General features: G+C 34.2%; 1 protein-coding gene across 2 annotated transcripts in view; it reads left to right on the top strand.

Annotated features, from left to right (window-relative positions):
• Nucleotides 1–3,528: 3,528 nt before the first annotated feature.
• The window catches only part of LOC105196442 (dual 3',5'-cyclic-AMP and -GMP phosphodiesterase 11), a 103,545-nt gene continuing 86,101 nt past the window's right edge, over nt 3,529–20,972 (top strand). The window contains exons 1-2 of one of the 2 annotated variants that reach the window (XM_026140098.2): nt 3,529–3,633; nt 20,537–20,646. The gene's annotated coding sequence lies outside the window, so the exon portion shown is untranslated. Of the gene's footprint in view, nt 3,634–17,547; nt 20,647–20,972 lie in introns of those variants that run through there. The other variant, XM_026140097.2, reaches the window with a different exon arrangement.

Here is a 20,972-nt window from a genome sequence, read left to right as displayed (position 1 = left end):
ACTCTCTTGAATTACGCCTACTTTTCGGATTCATAATAGGTGTTCATATTATTTTGTCCAACTCTTATATATATACATACAGGGTGAAAAAGTTCACCCGTGGTCTCATGAGTTAATAGAGTAAGTCAAACTGAGCAGAAAAGTCTTCTACTATTTTTCAAAATTCGTAATAGTTACCGAGATATAATATTAATAAAGTCGGCGAATGAGCGCGTATTTTTCCTACCCACCGCACGCGGGGACCGCCTGTCGGTCACCATGCCAGAGGCAGCCGCGGCAGACGACGCGGTAAGACGGGTAAGACAGCCATTGCTGCTTCTCCTTTCTCACCGTGGCGCCTGCCGCGGCTGCCTCTGGCTTGGCGACCAACAGGTCCCCGCGGTGGGTAGGGAAAGTACGTGCTTATTTGCCGAATTTACTCATTTTTGTCTCGGTAACTGTTACGAATTTTGAAAAAAATAGGAGGACTTTCCTACTTGGTTTGACTTGCTTTATCAACTCACAATACTACGGGCGAATTCTTTCCGACACCCTGTTTATACAGGGTGTCCAAGAACAAGGGAACCTACCGGTTTGAAAACATAGAGGAGATCAAAGGGACAAGGAAAGTCTTATACCATTGTGTAATATTCGCTATAATTATCAAGTTATAAAATAAAACCTCTGAGCAATGTGCGATGACGTACCATCGTGCCTAGCTTGTAGGCAACGGCGCGCGACGGAAAAGGTGACGCGTCGTTGTGTGAATTGGCACGACGCGACGGTCTGAATTCACCGCACCGCGTGCACATACGTTGCAAAAATCAAATGTGTTAGTTACATCGACATACAGAATGGACTGTTGGGGCCTCAGCAACCAATCAAACAAGTAGACAGAGAACGAACGTTCTTCGTATTGTCTGCCTTTCACTCTATGTGTCTTTCTAACTCCACCACGGTCATGAACAGTCCATTCTGTATGTCAATGGTTAGTTATCAAATGTGTAAGAAGAAGATTTAGCTAACATAACACATTTGTTTTTTGCAGTGTACACTTAAGAACTTTGATTCTCTCCATGGGGAAATTTTCCAAACTGAGAAGTCACTACTTTCTACATACTCGCAGTTCATGATTAATGAAACGACTAGAGCTTATTGATCGTTACATTAATCATGAAGTATAAGTATGTAGAAAGATAGCGACTTCTCAGTTTGGAAAATTTCTCCATGGACAGAATCAAAGTCCTTGGGTGTATTTACACGCGGTGCGGCGAATTCAGACCGTCGCGCTGTGACAATTCAGACAACGACGCATCACCTTTCCCGCAGCGCGCCGTTGCTAAGCGCGATGGCGCGGCGTTAACGCACATGGACTCAGACGTTTTATTTTATAACTCGATAATTATAATGAATATCGCAAAATGGTATAAGGTTTTTTTGTCCTTTTTCATCTCTATATTTTCAAAACGGTAGGTTCCCTAGTTCTTGGACACCTTGTATACAGAGTGTCTGATAATTAATGATAAATCTTTTGCATGTAGTTATAATGGACCAAACTGAGTTGAAAAGTTCTGTATCACTTTGCGATCTTTACAATAGTTAATGAGTTATAAATTATTAAAAATTCCGAATTAGTCTCGCCCATCGCCAAATCCGATCGCGCGACAAAATAATAGTGATGCAATATTGAAGTGGTTAACAGAAAGCAATAGGGTGCAGATACGTGCACTTTGTGTTCTTTGCCCAAGTAATGCTTCCTAATTACGCCTGTACTACAGCATAAATCCCATGCACTACAAATGTATACTTTAAATAGATAGGATTATGTACAAAACATCAAGCTAAACAAAGAATATTAAAGCTAAGCCCTTAATTTTACAATACAAATCCTAAAACCGGCAAATTGTAATAACAAAGTGAAATAATGAATACGGCATTATTGGTCGAAAGCAGTTCTTAGTGCTCAATAATTTTTTTTAAGTGAATTTATAAACATTTACAGGATTCCATCAAACTGCGCGTCGCAATTTTGCCGAACTTAAAACACAATTTTTAAAGAATCCAAATGTAATATCACAAAATTAAATTGTTAATCAACTTTAATTATTTATTTAATGCTTGTACGTATCTCTACTATCCCCCCTAATCCCAAAAAACTGTAAAGAAATTATTACGATAAATATTACTAAGTATCTCGATGATCGAACTGACTAAGACACTCCTCGCAGATAGGGAGATCCAGGCCCTCAAACCCTAATCAAGATAATATTTTTCGTAATAGTTTCTTTACAGTTTTTCGGGGACGATAGAGATGCGTACAAGCATCAAATAAATAATTAAAATTGATTAGCAATTTAATTTTGTGATATTACATTTGCATTCTTTTTTAAAAGCTGCGTTTTAAGTTTGACAAAATTACGGCGCGCAGTTGGTAGGAATCCTGTAAATGCTTATAAATTCACTTTAAAAAAATTATTGAGCACTAAGAACTGCTTTCGACCGGTAATGCTGTATTCATTATTTCAACCCTTATATTTGGTGACATTCCTATTCTATCTCTCTACACTTATGCATCGCAAAATAACCATTAAGATTTTACATTCCTTGCAATAGTCATTTTAAAAAACTATAGTACATAATTATGCTATTCAGTACATTAAAAAATCGATTCAATCCATGAGAGTTTCATTATTGTTAACAATAAAAAGCTGAAATTATAACACAATATAAAAGCATGATTACGGGCCCATTCTCTCTATTTTTACTGACTTCTGCAGCGTAAGTACAGGAGTTACATGTTCAATTCCGATCGTTATTCTGTATGTATCACAGAGTGTATGTAAAATCTGTTTTCCACTTCTTATATTTTATAAACGGTTCAAAATGACGAAAAATCACGAAATACGTATGCAATCAATTCAAGAAGCTACTCTTTTAAAAAAGCTAGAGAAGTAAATCAGCCCCTCGAGACATGTATTTCACGATTTTTCGTAATTTTGATCTGTTGCAAAATATAGGGGAAAGGTATAAATTTTATAGACATCCTGTATTTTTAAAAGCCTGCGTTGGATCCTAAGGTAACCTGTTTCAGGCCTGGGGATGGCGAGCTGATTGTGTCTTACAAAACTTGGCTAAGTGCCATATTATGCATTTTATTGTGTTACATATATGTGTAGATATTTTTTAATAAATCAGAAGAATGCACATAAAATTCTTCGAGAAACAATGTTGTCCTATGACCGCAACAATTTACAAAATAAATTTTTTGAGAAAATTCTGTCTCGTAAAAAAAAATCACTATCCATTACGTCTATCATATACGACTGTAATGTTCGATAATCAAAATGCGGATGTGCATAAATGAACGATTTAATGTTTACTTGATAACTGTTGTCACGCGGTATTACCTTTCATCTTCTTGTTTTTATTTCTGTTGCTGGGTTTTAAACGTTTGACTCCCGAGAATGGCACTTTTCTTGTTAAATAAGTAAAAAATCGTACAGAGAAACTAAAAAACAAAATTTGAAAAGTTTGTTGATTGATTTGCAGGTTCGCGGAACGCAGTCAAGCTGGCTGCCTCCGGCGGTAATCCCGCCGCTGCCGTCGCCGCATCCGCACATCCTCCTGTGCTTTGGAGCTCCCGCAGGAAGCCGGGTAAGTCCCTTCGTCCGTTTAAAACGGCGTGCGTATCTACAGTAGACAATTAAGTTTAAATTATAAGAACACAAAAATGAGTGACAAAACGTAAATGATATTTTGGAAGCAACTTTTAATACTTTTTTTGGTTTAATCCTAACCTGTACGGTGTATCTCTGAGAGTTACAACAATAAATCAATTATTTTATGTAGTCTTTTAGCATGTTTGATGTTGCTAAATTGCTAAAAGTTTCCTCTAACTAATAAATCAACGTTTAAAATCATGTATTTAATTAATAATATGTTATTAATATAATTAATATATAAATACTAAAAAATTGTTTTATTTGTATGTATATTTTTTAACGATTAAATTTGCGTAAAATTTTAATAACCTATATTTCAAAATCATTATCTAGGGATTTTTTAAATTGTTAATTATGAATCCAAAGTCAAAATTCAAAATTAAAAATGGCGGATACAATTATCAAAATCAACCGAATTCACTTGAAATTTATTATTTATATATTTTTGAGATCTCTAATTACGAATTCAATGTCAAAAATACAAAAATCGAAATGCTAGATGTAATATTGCGGACTAATATGACAAATGTAATTTTCAAAATTACTCAGATTTGTTTAAAAATTCTGTTTGCCATATTATTATAGATCCGTCATTTTAAATTTTACATTTTTAACATTGGATTCGTAATCAGTAACCTCCAAAAACCCCCAGGTAACAAAATTATATTTATTAGAACAAAATGCAACAAAGGATTAATTTAAAAGAGCATTTCACAAATTTAAAATAATGCTTAAAGTTATATAAATCCATTGCGATATAAATTCAAAACCGCAAATTGTATACAACAAATTAAAATAGAGATAGGCGGTCAGAGCAAGATTTTGATACTGAAATGATATTTCATATATTTCAATTCATATCGAACTGCGTTTTGTTACTTCAGTTTCAAACAGAGCTCTCGGAAATGGAACATAATTACAATTGAAAATCAAATTAATACCAGCCATGATGTAAAGAAATAAGGTAAATCATTCCCATGCATGCGTAATGGTTCAAAGCAGCCTCTGCTTTTTGACCAATCAGAATCTGCCCACAAATGCTAAAAAGCAATACGATTCTTTCTACTTAGAATAATGTTATATGTGCCTTGTATAACACCGCTATTCAATTTCCTGGTATTTAGATCACTAAATATTGTTCAGTCCCAGCAAACGGATCTTAGCAAAAGCATCCTAGAGAGAGACTAAACGAATTTAAATAGATTGCAAATTTATAATTCATTTAATTTCATTTAAATTCGGAAAGAATAGCAATTACGTTATTTCAATTCTATTGCTTTGATCAAAAAGTTCTCAGAATAACCACTAGGCGCTGAGTGAACCACGATGCTCTGAGTCAACTGATTTGAGTTCTGGTTTTTTTTTTCCATTAGATTATAACATCTATCATTGACATTCCTACAAAATTTTATCGCCATAGCTTGACATTTGTAAAAGTTACGCGATTTTAAGTATATCTACCTCTGCACGTGTTTTCGATTTTTTACAGTTTTAAAAATGGAGTTGAATTTGCAACAACGAGTTTGTATTAAATTTTGCGTTAAAAATAGATTCAATGGTGCGAAAACTTTGGAAATGTTTGGAAACTGTTTCGGCAATGATACTCTAAAGAAAACAAGTAGCAACAGGACTTTTCCATGATGATGAGCGTAAAATAAACACGGATCTTCGTGCGTCGGCTTGAGTCCTATCTCCTTTAGCTTCTCTGTTATCCTCTTGTTCTATTAGCAACCGGCTTGTTGTAGACCGTAAATAGATTTTTGCAATAGACAGGCATTTCCGCCTGATCTTAAATTGTCTAGCATGCTCTGAGCCCAAACCTTTAGTTCTGGATTCGCCTTCTCAAGCACCATTCACTTGAGCATTTCTTCGAGCATCTCCGGAACATCCATGTACATTTTCTTTTTTAAAAATCTATTGAGAAAGACAGTTACTACATCTAGCTGATAAATTGTAATTTCCAACTCGGCCAACATTAGACGGAGCGACTTTAGTCGAGCAACAGGTGCAAATGTATTATGGAAATCAATACCATAAATTTGACTATACCTCTTTGCCACTAGTCGAGCCTTCCTTTGAGAGACTGTTCCGTCCGGATTAAATTTATTTGTGAGTACCATCTTATATTCAACACTGCGTTATCTAGGGGGCGTCGTTACAATTTTTCAAATCTCATTCCTGACAAGACTTTTAAGCTCTGAGAGAATGCCACTCCTCCATTCTTCGGAGTTTTTGCTTTTCATTGCTTCACAGGGAGACACTTCGGCTGCACCTGCAAAAGCAGCCTCTGAGTCAAGGTTGTCGCAAACGTCACTTGTACTCTCTTTCGTAGGATCTGTTGCATCCACGAACACGTCATCATCTTATTCCGCTTTAATCATAACAGGCGCTTCATCCATCTCACTGCCAGAACTTCCACGTGCTGAGTGATACAATTTTCTTGGACGTCTTCTTGAGCCAGTACGCAACACTCTCGGTTTTCCTTGTCCACGCTGACTCGTTTTACATGCCTGAGGCGTTTGGGAATCCTGCGGAGTCGATAACATTGGTGTTCCGGCTGGAACATCTTGCAATAGAGAATTAGGCGCCTGTGGAGACGATTGTCGACCTATTTCAGTTAACCCACCTCGATTAAAAGGGGAAGTTGGACTTGTCGATGTCTGACCATAATTTTCTGGCAACAGATCACAGATCTTATGCCCGTTTGTAACAATATCTCGCGCTGAATCCATGAAACGTACATGTCGAGCAACAATTGCCTTACGTTTCTCAGGCAACCCTTCGTTTTACGTGGATACCTAATGAAAACTTTTTTGATCAATTTTGGTGCCAACTTATCCTTGGTCTTTGTCGACGACGAATACCTCTGCAGCAAACGTTTTGAGATTTGACAAATTCGGTAATTCCCCGGTCCATTTCTCCAAGGGAGTAACTCCTTCAAGTCTGCTTGAAGGACACCAATTCCTGATGTAACATGCTGTCGCAACAGCATCAGCCCAGAACATTCGAGAAAGTCCAGACTGAAGTAGGAGACATCTCACCATGTCGAGTAACGTCCGATTCATGCCCTCAGAGACACTATTTTGTTATGGCGTCCGCGCGACTGTCAGGCGCTGCTCCATGCCACTCTCCTCACAGATCTTAGTCATCTCAGAATTACAATATTCTGTCCTTTTATCCGATTGAAGCATCTTCACTTTTTTCCGATTTGACATTCTACATTATTCTTGTAGAGCCTGAAGGCTTCAGGAAGTCCACTCTTCTCCTTGAGGAAATACACTTGACACATCCGGGAGCAATCGTCAATAAACGTGACAAAATATCGAGCTCCACTGGGCGATGGCATGCGAAACGAAGCAACTACGTCCGACGTGTATAATTCTAAGTGTCTTTTCACAAAGTGGACTCCTTTTAGGAAACGATAAGGCGGACATTTTTTCTTCCAGACACACTTCATAGCTTTTCACAGCTTAAAGCTCCTTATTCGAAGATGCGGGCTTGATCAGACTGCCTACCATCTTTATCAGATCTTTTGAATTAAGATGGCCTAACCTTTTATAGTATTCTATTATACTCGAGCAAATGGGAGAAACAAGTGAAACTTCTGCGTACCCGACAGCATTAGCATAAAAAATCAGGTATAAATCACCTCGACGCATAGCTCTCATTTTTGACTCCATTTCGGTCGTTGACAACAGCAGATTCTCTCTGAAAAGTTATCGTATTATCCTTATCAATAATTTTGAAAACAGAAACAAGGTTAGCTCTGAGATCTGGCACAAATAGGGTATTCTGAAGCTCAATGATCTTACGACCTTTATTGCAGGTGATAGAGACTCTTACAGCCTCTCTACCGTCGACATCAGTTGATGCTTGGTTTACAAGATTGAGCCTTCCTTTGCTAGACTCATCGACCCGCTCAAATAGATCCTTACTTCCACACAAGTGAACAGTGCACCCACCATCCAGTATCCAAGCCGATGGTTTTACACTGGCACTGATGACTGAAGGATATGGCACCAGTGCACGTCAAATGTCATCAACAGCCAATGCGCTAGATTGTTCAAGTGAAAACTTCAGATTAGTTTTGTCAGATTGCTTTGTCAACTCATCCTTGTTCAACTCCGGACAATCAGGCTTTTTATGTCTAGGTTTATGACATCTGAAGCACCAAATTCTTGACTGGATCCGCGAAGTTACCTCTCCACTTTCCTTGCTCTTGTTCCTCTTGAAGTTTGACTTGCCTTTTGAATTAGGCTTCGCTGCCAGATCTCCTGTGACATCGGCGATTGGGGTCTGTACTTGTACATCATACTCTTCGAGTATCTTCACTTTTAAGGCCTCCACATTTGGTAGTTCATCTCTGGACTCGATCGCCACACGAAAATTGTCAAAACTGGAAGGGAGACTATAAAGAAACATTATAGAGAGAAGATCAACATTGATCTCAACTTCCATTGGTGCCAGTTTGTCAACCGCATCGAAAAATCTACTCATATGGTTACGCACGTCATTATCTTCCGACATTTTCTGCAAAATTAGCTGTTTTAACAGGATAGCCTTTTGAGCCGGACCTTTGGAAGCATAGATAGATTCTAACTTGAGCCACACTTCTCGCGAACTCTCGAGATTTTGAACCTGAGCGAATTGAGAAGAATGTATGGAAAGAATTAGATCTGACCTTACTTTTCTGTCTATGCGTTTCCACTCCTTTCGTGCTTGCTCTGCTGCAACCAACTGGAACGCTGTGGAATTTTCAGCAACTACAGGACACACAATTTTGCCGGACACGTATTCTCACAGATCATTTTTGATCATTAAAGCTTCAACTTTCATTTTCCACGTGTCATAATTGTCCTTTAACAATGCTTCAATTCTGGTTGAGTTAATCACTGTTCCACCCGACATGCTCTCGGTTTGTCTCACACAGCCACGAAGCAATATTCCTTAATTTCAGCTAATTGCACGCAGCCACGAGGCAAAATTAACCTCAAACTGGAAACTCGCTCAATTCACGGGCCCATAACCTGTTGGATAAATCGAGTTACGATGCGAGGGAATTGATTATGAGAAACTAGATAAAGACCGCGACTGATTATAACACTTGTAATCGAGAAAAGAATACGTGTATTTATTGCTGTCTATTTATAATTAGTCCACGAGGCACACAAGGGCGACAGAAGACATAGTTAGTGAAAACTCCGTACATAAAGATAGACTAATAAAGGGCGCCACATACAAAACGAGTCGATTTACATCGATAAGAGCATTTCATCACGAGATGGCAAAGAGTACAAATTGATTAACTACGAATTATGAATAGATGTAACAATTTTACATTCAACAGATCATAAATATTTATTATAAATATTATAATAAATATTGTATAAAATATTGAATCTATATTTTAATATTTTATATAATATTTATGGTAAATAAAAAAATATTTCCATACTTATTTTTTATTAACAGTAAATATTACATATAAAATATTAAATATAGACATAATAAAATATTAAAATATAGACAGAAAAAACAAAATATAAACATATATTTATTATAAAACAATCTATATTTTAATATTTTATATAATATTTATGCTAAATAAAAAATAAAAATATTTTTATATTTATTTTTTATTAACAGTAAATATTATATAAAATATTAAAATATAGACAGACAAACAAAATATAAACATTTATTATATTTATGATTTGTTCCATTTGAGACCTCAAAAAAATTTATAAAACATTTTAATAAATATTTATAAATACTTAAAATAAATATTGTATACCGTCTAGGTAACTATATAATTTTATTCTTTGAAAATTATTAAATATACTTTTTAAAATTCTATTTATTATAGAACTTTATTAGTGTTGTAAAAAATAAAATAATTTTAGCTTTATTTAGGCTAGGTGTCCTACTTGGATTATGTCCTATGAGTAGCGTTTACAAGTGGTCCGAAACATTTATTGTCGTCAGCGTGCCTTAAGCATGCTAACGAATCGGACCGATCATGAGCATCGTGAGGACAGTGAGCGCTGTGTGCGTGAATCGGACCGCAACCTATTAGAATACGTATGAGGCATGATTATAAGTTTATTCTACAACAGCATTCAACGAACTAACAGCTACGAACGACGAACTTTGCGAACAAAAGCCTATTAATGACCTTGAAGCTTCAAAACAAAAAATATTTCAATTATTCATTTGTACAGTTCTGTGACATCACAAGTAAATATTTCTTGAACGAAGCGTTTGCCAGCGTATGTACAGAGGAAAATTTTTGTTTGTTTTGAGGTCCTGAATTTATATTTTAAATTTGGCTGTTTTACCCGGAAACACCCTGTAAATTAAAATAGATTGCGTGACCCGCCGAAACTTTTTTTGATTTAAATAAAGAATATAAATCATTTCATTTTAATCCTGTTTAATGGATTAAAAGGGATTACATGATCCGCATAATTTTATTTTAATTAAAATAATAAGAATCTGTAGTTTTAATCCCACTTTATGGATTAAAACAGATTCAAGGAATTTTTAAACTTTAATTTGATTGAAGTAAATTCAAAAAATTAAAAATTTGGAGCCAGTAAAAGATTAGCAATGTAGCGGCAAGCGCTCACATACTACCAGACGCGCGGTTCACCGATGCACGTCTATGTAAAGGACGGGCCTGAATTAGCTCAATAATTACTGGTTTATTAAGCATTACAGAAGAAAATGGTTCACGATTTTTCGACTTAGTTTTTAGCAAGAAATGACACTATAGGAAGACCGGGGCAATTTGGCAGACGGGGTAATTCGAAAAATGGAAATATCTTTTTATGGGTACATATTAAAAATTTACATTAAATACTGTAAACACGTCCTAATATAACGATGTTGCTAACAAAATTTTGTTGACAATGGCGTCATATTGAAGTCGTAGTGAAAAATGTGTTTTGCGACAGTCAAAGTTATTTCTGATAGTCAGCATTTCTTCGAAATTTAAATAAAATAAATAAGATTCTTTTTGAAAACTTTGAATCGTGGCCTGTTGAATGTATCTAAAACATTTCATGTATACTTTTTGCCGTGTAATGTCTATTTTTATAGATCATAAATAATAATGCGCACAGTTGACGTCGGGGCTATTCGAAAAACCAAACGTCGAACCGTCGTTTAGACGATTTTTTGTTTCATATTTGCGTTCTGTACCAAAATACACAATTTAATACTTAACGGATGTAATTACACAAAATACGAATAGTCTATGACTTATTTCGAAAACGTTAAAGCAATAAATTTCTCTATTGTGTTTGTATTTTTGTTGTTGTTGTATGTAATATTTCTTTATAACACTATATATCCTCCTCTTCTTAATAAAAGAAAGTCTTCACAACAGCTTTTTTATATTTTTTTATTTTAAAACAAATTTCAGAATATTCCCAGACTATTTTACCCCAGGCTTGAGGCTATTCGAAATTGGCATTGGTCGACATTTTTATACGTGCTTCAAAGCAAGTACATTTCTATGTTCTATCTATACCGGCATTGTGAAAAGGAAGGTTCAACCTTTCAAACCGTCTCACGTTTTTTTTAAATAAATATAGGACTCAGGAGAATTGAAAGAAAAAAAAGGTCTTAAGAATAGCCCCGATCTCCGCTACAATTAGTGGCCGCTTTTTAAGATACATCTTCTATAACTATATATAGGGTCTTGCAACCATTGAACAATATTTTAACAGCGTATTTTGGAGGTAAAGTGAAGCAAAAAGTCTTAATACAAAAATTTCGAGGTTACAATAGTTTTTGTATTATAACCAATCAAAGATAATCAATAATGTCGCGTAGAATTTGCGCGCCCAGGACGGTAATTGTACAGAACATTCATCGGTTTATCATTTGTCATTGATTTTACATAATATTGATTTTTACTACACAGCTGATTCCTAAGAACGTTGCTAATTATTATTGTTACAATTATTAAGCTTTATCATTTCACAATTGCGAAACAAAGATTTTTACGTTTTTAACATAAAAAGTAATTATGAAAAAAGTTATTTATTATTGTTTTTGTATTTTTCACGACTTATGAATCGTAAAATCCTATAATTACAATAAATCAAGAAAATAAGAATTAATCGTCCACATTTGTAAAACAATTTCAATTTTTATTACAATCTTGATAAACTGAATTATACAATTTTACATAGAGAAATAAAGTACATTAATAAACATCCTAGCAAAACATAGTAATGGTGTTATCTTCGAATTATCATATATCTTTAATATTGAATCTTTATTTCGCAATATTGTTGCAACATTTACAATTCAATGCTGCTGAGATGTTAATACAATTACAGTATGCTATATAGGTTAATATCTGATAAAAATTTGTTCAGTTTACTTGTTTTTAAAGATGTATAACAGAATTTCAATATAATATTTCAATATTAATTTTAATATATTATAATATTTCAATATTATATTGAAATTCCACCATACATTCTTACAAATCATATTACAATATTATAACACGATTAATTTTAAACTTTGCTGTTTGTTATTTGTAAATTTAATTGAGCTAATCAGAGATGGTAAGATTGGCTTTCTTGGAGACAAGCATTATGAGAGCAATTCTGTGGACTCGTGCGACGATTATTGATAGCGTTCCTGGTAAGTAACGTGCGAACGGTCTCCGTCGGGCCTGTATACAGCATGTAGCACGTGCGACGAGTCTTTGTACAAAATATATTATTTGCATTTAATGTATTGAACAATCTCAAGCCAAACGTTGATCCAGATGAGCCGAATCGCAAATTTAACACAAGTTTACGATTGTAATACAGTCCTTAGGCAGAGAGGAACCTGAGAGGCGTCATACTGGCCTTTTTCTGTAATGCTCGAAAATCCCGGCATGCTAACGACCTCATCCATTTTTACCCGGAATGTAAGCTACGGGTTTATTTGGAGAGACCGCTATTAGCGTTATTGTGTTGTCACTCTTTTTATTAAACACACTCGTATTTTACATTCCGGGTGAAAATGGATGAGATCATTAGTGCGCCGGGAGTTTTGAGCATTATAGAAAATAGACCGGTATGGCGCTTTTCAGGTTTCTCACTGCCACAGGCAAAGCGCACAATACAAGCCGGCTAAAAAGAGGTTAGTTAATCGAAATCATGACAGAAATTACGAAACTTTGCAAGCAACGAGGGTTAATCAAGGCGAAGATGACTAGACTCAAGACAAGGATTGAGCAAGCCCAAGAGCATCAAGCAAGTTAAGAAGAGGCGAACTATATTTCGCCAAGTTCGAGGAAATTCAGAAGAAATTCAAGAATATACAGCATAAGATCAACGATATCACGGAAGGTGAGTCGATGATTGTAAACGTCACAGGACGATGAATTCGAGGGAAGATATCTCGAATTAAAAATCAAGCTAAAACGATGGAATATAATATATCAACACGGCAAGCTGAGATGTGCACATCGGCAAATAACGAAATGTTGATGTGAGTGTTACAACAGGAAAGCGAGCTCATGAAAAATTGAGTCTATAAAACAGCGAAACGCAAGCGTCTGCCAGTAACGGCGATTCGATTGCGAGATAATTCGAGCAATAGACAGAGTTGATGCGCAGGATTGCGGACGCAGGCATGATCAGGCAAGAATCGAAGATCAAATTGCCAGTGGTAAGAATTCCGACGTTCAACGGAAGAACAAAGGAATAATAGCGGTTTTTAGAAATGTTTCAGTCGATGATACATTTTAAGTAGAAAGAAAATCGGCCACAACGATTTGAGGTTTAGTAACGAAAGTTGAAGACGCACATATTCGACATGTACAAGCGACAGAGTTTGCTGGCATATTGCAAATATTCAGAGAAACCGTGGATTGAAATTGACGAGTAAAACTCTGTAATTACATTCATTTTTGGATGATCAAGACGTGCTCAGGATGGGTGGTCAATCACAGTATTTGCCATGGAGTTTCAAGAGAAAACATCCCATAATTTTGCCAGCCGAAATGAGATTCACAAAATTATTATTTGAGAGAAACCATCACAAGCTTTTGCATGGTCCATTACTTCTGTTGTCATCTATAAGAGAGACGTACTGGCTTATCAAGGACTATGATAAGCCAGGAAAAGTAGCCTTGAATGCATTTGATGTACTCGGACTAATCCGCAAGAATTGTCTCAATTAATGGGACTACTGCCACACGATAAAGGGTATCTCAGCCGAGCTTTTGCAGTTACCGGCGTAGACTTCGCAGGTCCTATTACCACTCTCGTCAACAGGGGCAGAGATCGCAAAACCGGCAAATCGTATATTGCGCTTTCTATATATTTTGTTACAAGGACCATTCATTTGGAGCCTACCAGCGAGCTCTCGTTGGCGGCGTTTCTCGCAATGTTTCGTCGCTTCATCGGTCGACGAGGGTGGTCCACGCACGTTGTATAGTGACGCGACAAACTTTATCGGCGTCAATCAAGAATTCAAGGAAATCTATCAATTTGCTCGAGATCAGGTCAATGGAACCATTGGAGAAACACTTTCGAAAGATGGAATGGAGTGAAAATTTATACTACTACACTCACCCCACATGGGAAGATTTTGAAAAGCGAGCATAAGGTCCTGCAAGTTAAGAAGAGTGGTGGAAAGCGTGTTACTTACATTCGAGGAATTGTCTACAGTCCTTATACAAGTCGAATCCTTTTTCAATTCGAGACCACTGTTATTGCTGTCTATATATCCAGTTGATCTGCAGCCTCTGACTCCAGCGCATTTTCTGGTTGGAGGACCAATGACTAGCATACATGATACGAACGTAACCGATATTCAGATGAATCGCCTAGATTGTTGGCAGCTCATTCAACGAGTGCTTCAAGACTTCTGGAAACGATGGGCGGTCGAATACGTCACCAGTCTGTAAGGTCGAACAAAGTGGACGAAGGAACAACTCAATCTTCAGATCGGTGATTTAATAATTTTACGAGAAGAAAATTATAGCGTTAAAGTGGAGTAAGAACAAGTTATAGACTTGCATCCAGGAAGCAACCGAGAATTTAGTCCGGGTAGTCTCTATGCGAATCGAAAGTTGAAGCAAGCGATCACCAAACTGTGCAAGCTACCGGTGACACCGAACGATAAAGGGAAAATCAGCGTGCCTAATTTAGTGGACAGAATGTTGAAGACAAGCGTTAACGATGCAAGTAATTCTGCGAACCCGCGCGACGATTCACGATTACCGATAATGCTTCCGGTAACTAATTTGAGAGCGTTCTTCGTCGGGCCTTACCTATATACGTTAATCAAGTGTATGCGGCATATAGCACGTGCAACAAGTTGCATGAGTCTTTGTACACAATATATTATTATTTACAATTAGTTTGAAACGAATCAATCTCAAGTCAAATATAGTATGTCTATAATATAGTGTCAAAATCATATACCGTAAAGAGGATGCTTGACTGACGGAATTATATTTTTTTCTCAAGACAATTTCTTTGAATTGGGTTTATAGAATCGAAAATTCTTTTACACAATTAAAGTATACATGTTAATTTTAGGCGGCAAGGTCAATTCCATGTTAATAAAAGTTAAAAGTTACATTAATAATCACTCACATCTGCACTCATGCACACCGTAGAGCTATCAAGTCACGACAATGTCAGATTAATCTGACAGTTCTACAATAGGTTTGCTGGGCAAACGGACCACCGTGTGGACAACGTAATAGAATAATACTAAATTATCGAAACTTAGATCTAAAGCTTAGAAAAAGATATTCCTAACTAGCAAACAATATTTTTTAAATGTTTGTTTTTTATTAATATTTATTTTCTCAACTTATTTTGGAAAAAAATTTAATGTTTATTTATTATAGTATTTTTTTTCATTGAATATTTATTTATAATAATGATTTCTTAAAAACGTTTTTAATGTTTATTTAATATTTTGTAAATATTTATTTGGCATTAATTATTAATTCGAGAAAATGGTTTCAGTAAAAATATTATAACGTTTATTTAATTTTTTTTTCAACATTTAGTCTTCATTAATTATTTATTTGACAAAATTTTAGTTAACTTTTCTATTATATTTATTTAACATTGCTTAAATATTTATTTTTTATGGATTATTTATTTTAGAAAATGATTTTATTTAACATTTTTTAAACGTGTATTTAATATTTTATAAATATTTATTTGTTATTAATTATTCATTTGAGAAATAATGTTAGAAAACATTTTTTTAATGTCTATTTATTATTATGTAAATATTTATTTGCTGTTATTTGAGAAAAGGTTTTTAGTTAATATTTTTTAAACATTTATTTAATATTTTGTAAATATTTATGAAATATTTATGTAAAAAAATTATTTTTGGTAAACATTCTTTAAATGTTTATTTAACATTTATTTAATGTTTATTTAACATTTGAACTTGTTAGTTTTTAATTATTATTTATTTTAAAATTCATTTGAGAAATGTTTCAGTTTTAATTTGTTTTATATAATTATTTAGAATAACGATTTAATATCAAACATTAAGAGTATTTTCATTTTTAATTCAATTATTATACCATATTGATTTTTTTTTAGTTGTATCCTCGTTTAAACGAATAACAGAAAAGTTATTCCAGATGCTATTTATTTGTGAAAATCAGTAAAAGAATTATAATTTTATATATGTTTATATAAATAATATGCTTTAATTATACGTTTTATACTATATGTTTGATAACATATGTTGACCTGATCTGTCAGTAATTTACAGATATTAATACAAAGTGTTCACAGATCATTGCTAGAAATCAATTCACAAAAGTCGCAGAGGTCTAGCAATGTTTGGCGCGGATATGATTTAAATAGTGACCGCTTGGATTTTCGAAAAAAAATTCCTGAGAAAAAACTCTGCAAATCTGGCACTCCTACAATTAATAAAAGAATTAAGAATATGATATAATTCGAGTATAGTTCCTAGTTTCACAGATAAAAAAATCTGTTTTGATTTAGAAAACATTTTTATTTTTAATTTAATTTTAAGAAACATTTTTTACAATATTAAAATAAATATTTTTTTAATAAAAAAAAAAGGACTTATCTCATTATTTTTTATGTTTTTGAAAACGTTTTTAAGCACGTTTTTCATATAATTTTAAAAATATTTTTGGAACATTTTTTCTTCATTGTTTTAACGTTTAGAAAACATTTCTTGTAAACCTTAAAAAAAAAGTTTTTTTAATGTTTAATAAACATTTTTTCAAATTTTTAAGAAGCGTTTTTGTAACATTTAAAAAACATTTCTTTTACGTTAAAATAAATGTTTTTTTTTTAATGATTAAAGGCGACTTATCCTATTATTTTTAACATTTTTGAAAACATTTCTAAAAATTTTTCTGGAATGATTTCAAAAATTTTTTTAAATACTTTTTTCTTGCTTGAGTTGCTTGGATAAAATTGTATGTATGCATACGTGCACGTAAAATATACGTGTAGAATGTTAAACGGAATCTTTGTATCTATAGAAATAGAATATGGTTAGTTCCTGGGTGATGGATGGCGATAAAATCGAAGAATAAGGATAGATGACATAGAGGAAAGTGGGCTAAATCGGACCGTGTTCCAAAGAGAATCTATTTAATTTAAATGAATACGGTTAAGCAGATTCAAGTTATATTTATAATGTAAAGTCCTCATGTGACATTTCTCTGTCATAACATTCAGAATAGAAGCAAATATATATTTTCAGCTATCGTGCCAAAAATTTTTTTAAAGAAAAAAGGTCCTTGTAAATTATTATTTGAAAGATACTGAAATATTAAAAGGTAATTGATTTAAAATAATTAAAGAGTGTAGAATTAAAAAATATCAATCATTTTGTGATCACTTTTGCGGTTTATTGTAAAATTTGTTCCAAAATTAAAAGGACTCTTGTTCAAATCGGATTTTTAAATTGAAATTGTAACCTGATCGTAGCACTGGTGATCGGCCGACAAAATTTAGTCCTAGAAATAATAAATTAGTAAAATAATAGAGTCATCAGACTCGGATTAATTGAATTTTATTGATTTCAACTTCAACTTTAATTACGTAATAATAATATCATAACAGGATCGGGAAACATCTAATTATTAGGTGTACAACTTTGTTTCCGCCGTTTTTTCGACATTCGAGGCTTCATTGTAAAAAACTGATTATACATTTACGATTCAAAGCATTGTCCATCGCTGGCCACTACTTTCTCACATCTTTCGGGCAGCGTACGAATCCCGCGTCGAAAAAACTGCTTATCTTTTGAAGTGATTTACGTATCGATCCAATTTTTTACTTCTTCGTAAGAACGAAAATGCTGATCAGCTAGGCCGTGTGCCATTGATCGAAACAAGTGATAGTCAATGCGAACAATATCTAGAGAATACGGCGGGTGAGGTAGGACTTTTTATTTCAACGTTTCCAAGTATGTTTTGACTGACTTTGCGACATAGGGTCGAGCATTGTCATGCTGCCAAATCACTTTATCGTGTCTCTCGTTGTATTGCGACTGTTTGTTTTTCAATACTTGGTTTAAACGCATTAATTGCTTTTGATACAGATCGCCTGTGATTATTTTAGACGGTTTTAGCAGTTCGTAACACACTAAGCCGAACTGGTCCCACCAAATACAGAGCATGACTTTTGAACTGTGAATATTTGGTTTGGTCGATGCGGAAGCATGGCCGGAAAGTCCCCATGATTTTTTGCGCTTGGGGTTATTGTAATGAACCCATTTTTTGTCTTCAGTCACAATGCAATGCAGAAATCCCTTCTACCTTTCAAGCAGCTGTTCACAAGCAAACAAACACCGTTTAACATCTCTCGGCTTTAAGTTGTACGACACCCAATTTTCTTGTTTCTGAATCATTTCCATGGCTTTCAGGCGTTTTGAAATGGCTTGTTGAATCACTCTCAATGATTTTGCCAATTCTTCTTGTGTTTGACACGAGTCTTCATAAAGTAATGCCTCCAATTCTGCATTTTTGAAAACCTTCTCTCTTCCACCGCCACGCCGATTTTCGTGTCAAAATTAACGTTCTTAAAGCGTTGAAACCACTTACGACACGTTCTTTCACTAATAGCGGTCTCGCCATAAGTATTTAAGAGCATTCGATGAGCCTTAGCCGCAGATTTCTTCATATTGAAGTAGAAAATTAAAACCTTCCACAAATGACAAGAATTTGACTCGTAAAGTGACATTTTCAATTGAGAATTACTTTACAAATCAACTAATGCTTCGATGGGGTTATGTTGACAAATGTCCAAGTTTATTGTATGCCGTCTACATCTGTTTATTTCCACCACCACATACCACTAAAGCTATCTATTGGAAAATGGCGGAAGCAAAGTTGTACATCTAATATATAAATTGTAACTGTTGTATATTTCACTGTTCAATTGCTCGTTTTTACTCAACACTAAAAAGAAATACATTAATATCTTTTAAAATTTTATTTAAAAATAGATCAAAATAGAATCCGATTTGTACAGGAAGGTAGTCCGATTTGGAACCAGTAATTCCAAATTAGGCTGGAAAAAGCGTTTTTACATTTTCCATTACAGTTCAACACAGGTGAGAGATACATCAAAATGATTTAAAGCAAAAATGAATGGAATTAAATTATCTTTCTAATCGCACTTTCGTTTTCGCTATCGGATTTTATTTGCGTCTTATAGAGAGCAAAACCTGTAAATAGATCCGATTTAGCCCACTTTTCCCTATTCATTAGTATGTTGAACAAAGATCACCTGCTTGCTTACCTGACCTTAGCGCTACTCCCCTTACCCTTCGCCACGCGCGCGATCGTGTGTTGCTCGAAAAAAAATCTTGTGATACCAACGTCAAAGAAATTTGGCTTTAGGTTCACCATCTCCTTAAAAGATAACTTTGGTACTGATAAATCATCATGATACAACACTTTTCAATTTTAAATTTTTTATTCATTTACAGCTATCATAAAAAACCGTTATCTTAAGTTAATAAACCACGTTTTCCGTGACATCAATAAATATTATTCCGCTAAAAAATTTGTAATTTTTGAATTGTGTTTTATCAATCACCCTTTTTACAGAATATTTCGATAACATTATATTATACATATACTTATATGTATAATGTATCTACTTATTGCTATTCTCTGAAGGTAATGCTTTTTCTTAACAACTCTAACGATACAAAAGTTCAAAAGACATCTTAAAGATATTCCTTAGACATCTTTTGGGCGTCATTTTTCAAATTTCTGTGCCGTGTGGGATATCACATATTAATTTTATTTAATTTCAGTTTTCTGTACGCAATTATTTTTTTTACGGAAACATATTTTACCAACACACGAGAATTTTTTTAATAAAGCTTTTTACTCTTGAGAAAAAACAGAAAAAGTTGAAAAAAAAATCAGTTTTTTTTTTCAAGTCTTTAAAACTAAAATAACCGAAATTCTTAATGCGCGGTTTTAACTCGGTGATGTGGGTTTCACAACGGGATTAAGAATTAGTTTTGGACGAGAGGAAAGCAGAGATTCGGTACGCAAAAGCGTTTTGGTGTTTTGAATGTTTGTTTATTGATAAGAGAAAGAATAAAGAAACAAAAGAAAAGGTGCTGATAATCTATCTTACAATTGATGTCTTAAAGTGTGCATGTGCTTATAAGCATCCCTGAGTTCCAATCTTAATATCAAATTGATAAAATTATCGCGGATTTGAAGTGACTTTCGACACTTTTTGTTCTAAATTATTTGTAGTTGTTCCCCTTTCAGTCTTTACATATTCTCTTTATGTTGCTTTTCGTTCTGTTTTTACCAGATCATGTTCCGAAAACAATATCTATTCACGGTCCTCAAGATTATCATTTAGACTACGGCATTCCCGACATATCACGATTTTTGTAAGCTGATGTCGCATTTTCATATTTGGTAAGAGATTTTTATTTGTTAACTAATTTAATGCGTTAATTTGTGATGAGATTTGTAACCTTATTGTAATTTGTAATACTTGTTGTTATAGAACCTAAGTTTCTTGTACCGAGGAAGACCGTTGATTAAAGGTCGAAACGTTTACATTTATTTGGCATTTGTTTGTTTTTGGCGCATAACACCCAGCACGGCTCCTTAGCTCGTCTTGTTGTATTTGAATCATTATTTATAAGAGTCTTGAAATTGTATTTGTTTTTTAATTTTTTTAAATTTATTGATTCGAACAAAGTTTGATTCGATTCCATTTGGCATTAAAAAGAACCTTG

The sequence above is a fragment of the Solenopsis invicta genome, chromosome 12, assembly GCF_016802725.1.
Source record: "Solenopsis invicta isolate M01_SB chromosome 12, UNIL_Sinv_3.0, whole genome shotgun sequence".
Classification (NCBI taxonomy): domain Eukaryota; kingdom Metazoa; phylum Arthropoda; class Insecta; order Hymenoptera; family Formicidae; genus Solenopsis; species Solenopsis invicta.
The sequence above is the reverse complement of the archived record's forward strand: the minus strand, read 5'-3'. Positions and strand labels throughout refer to the sequence as shown.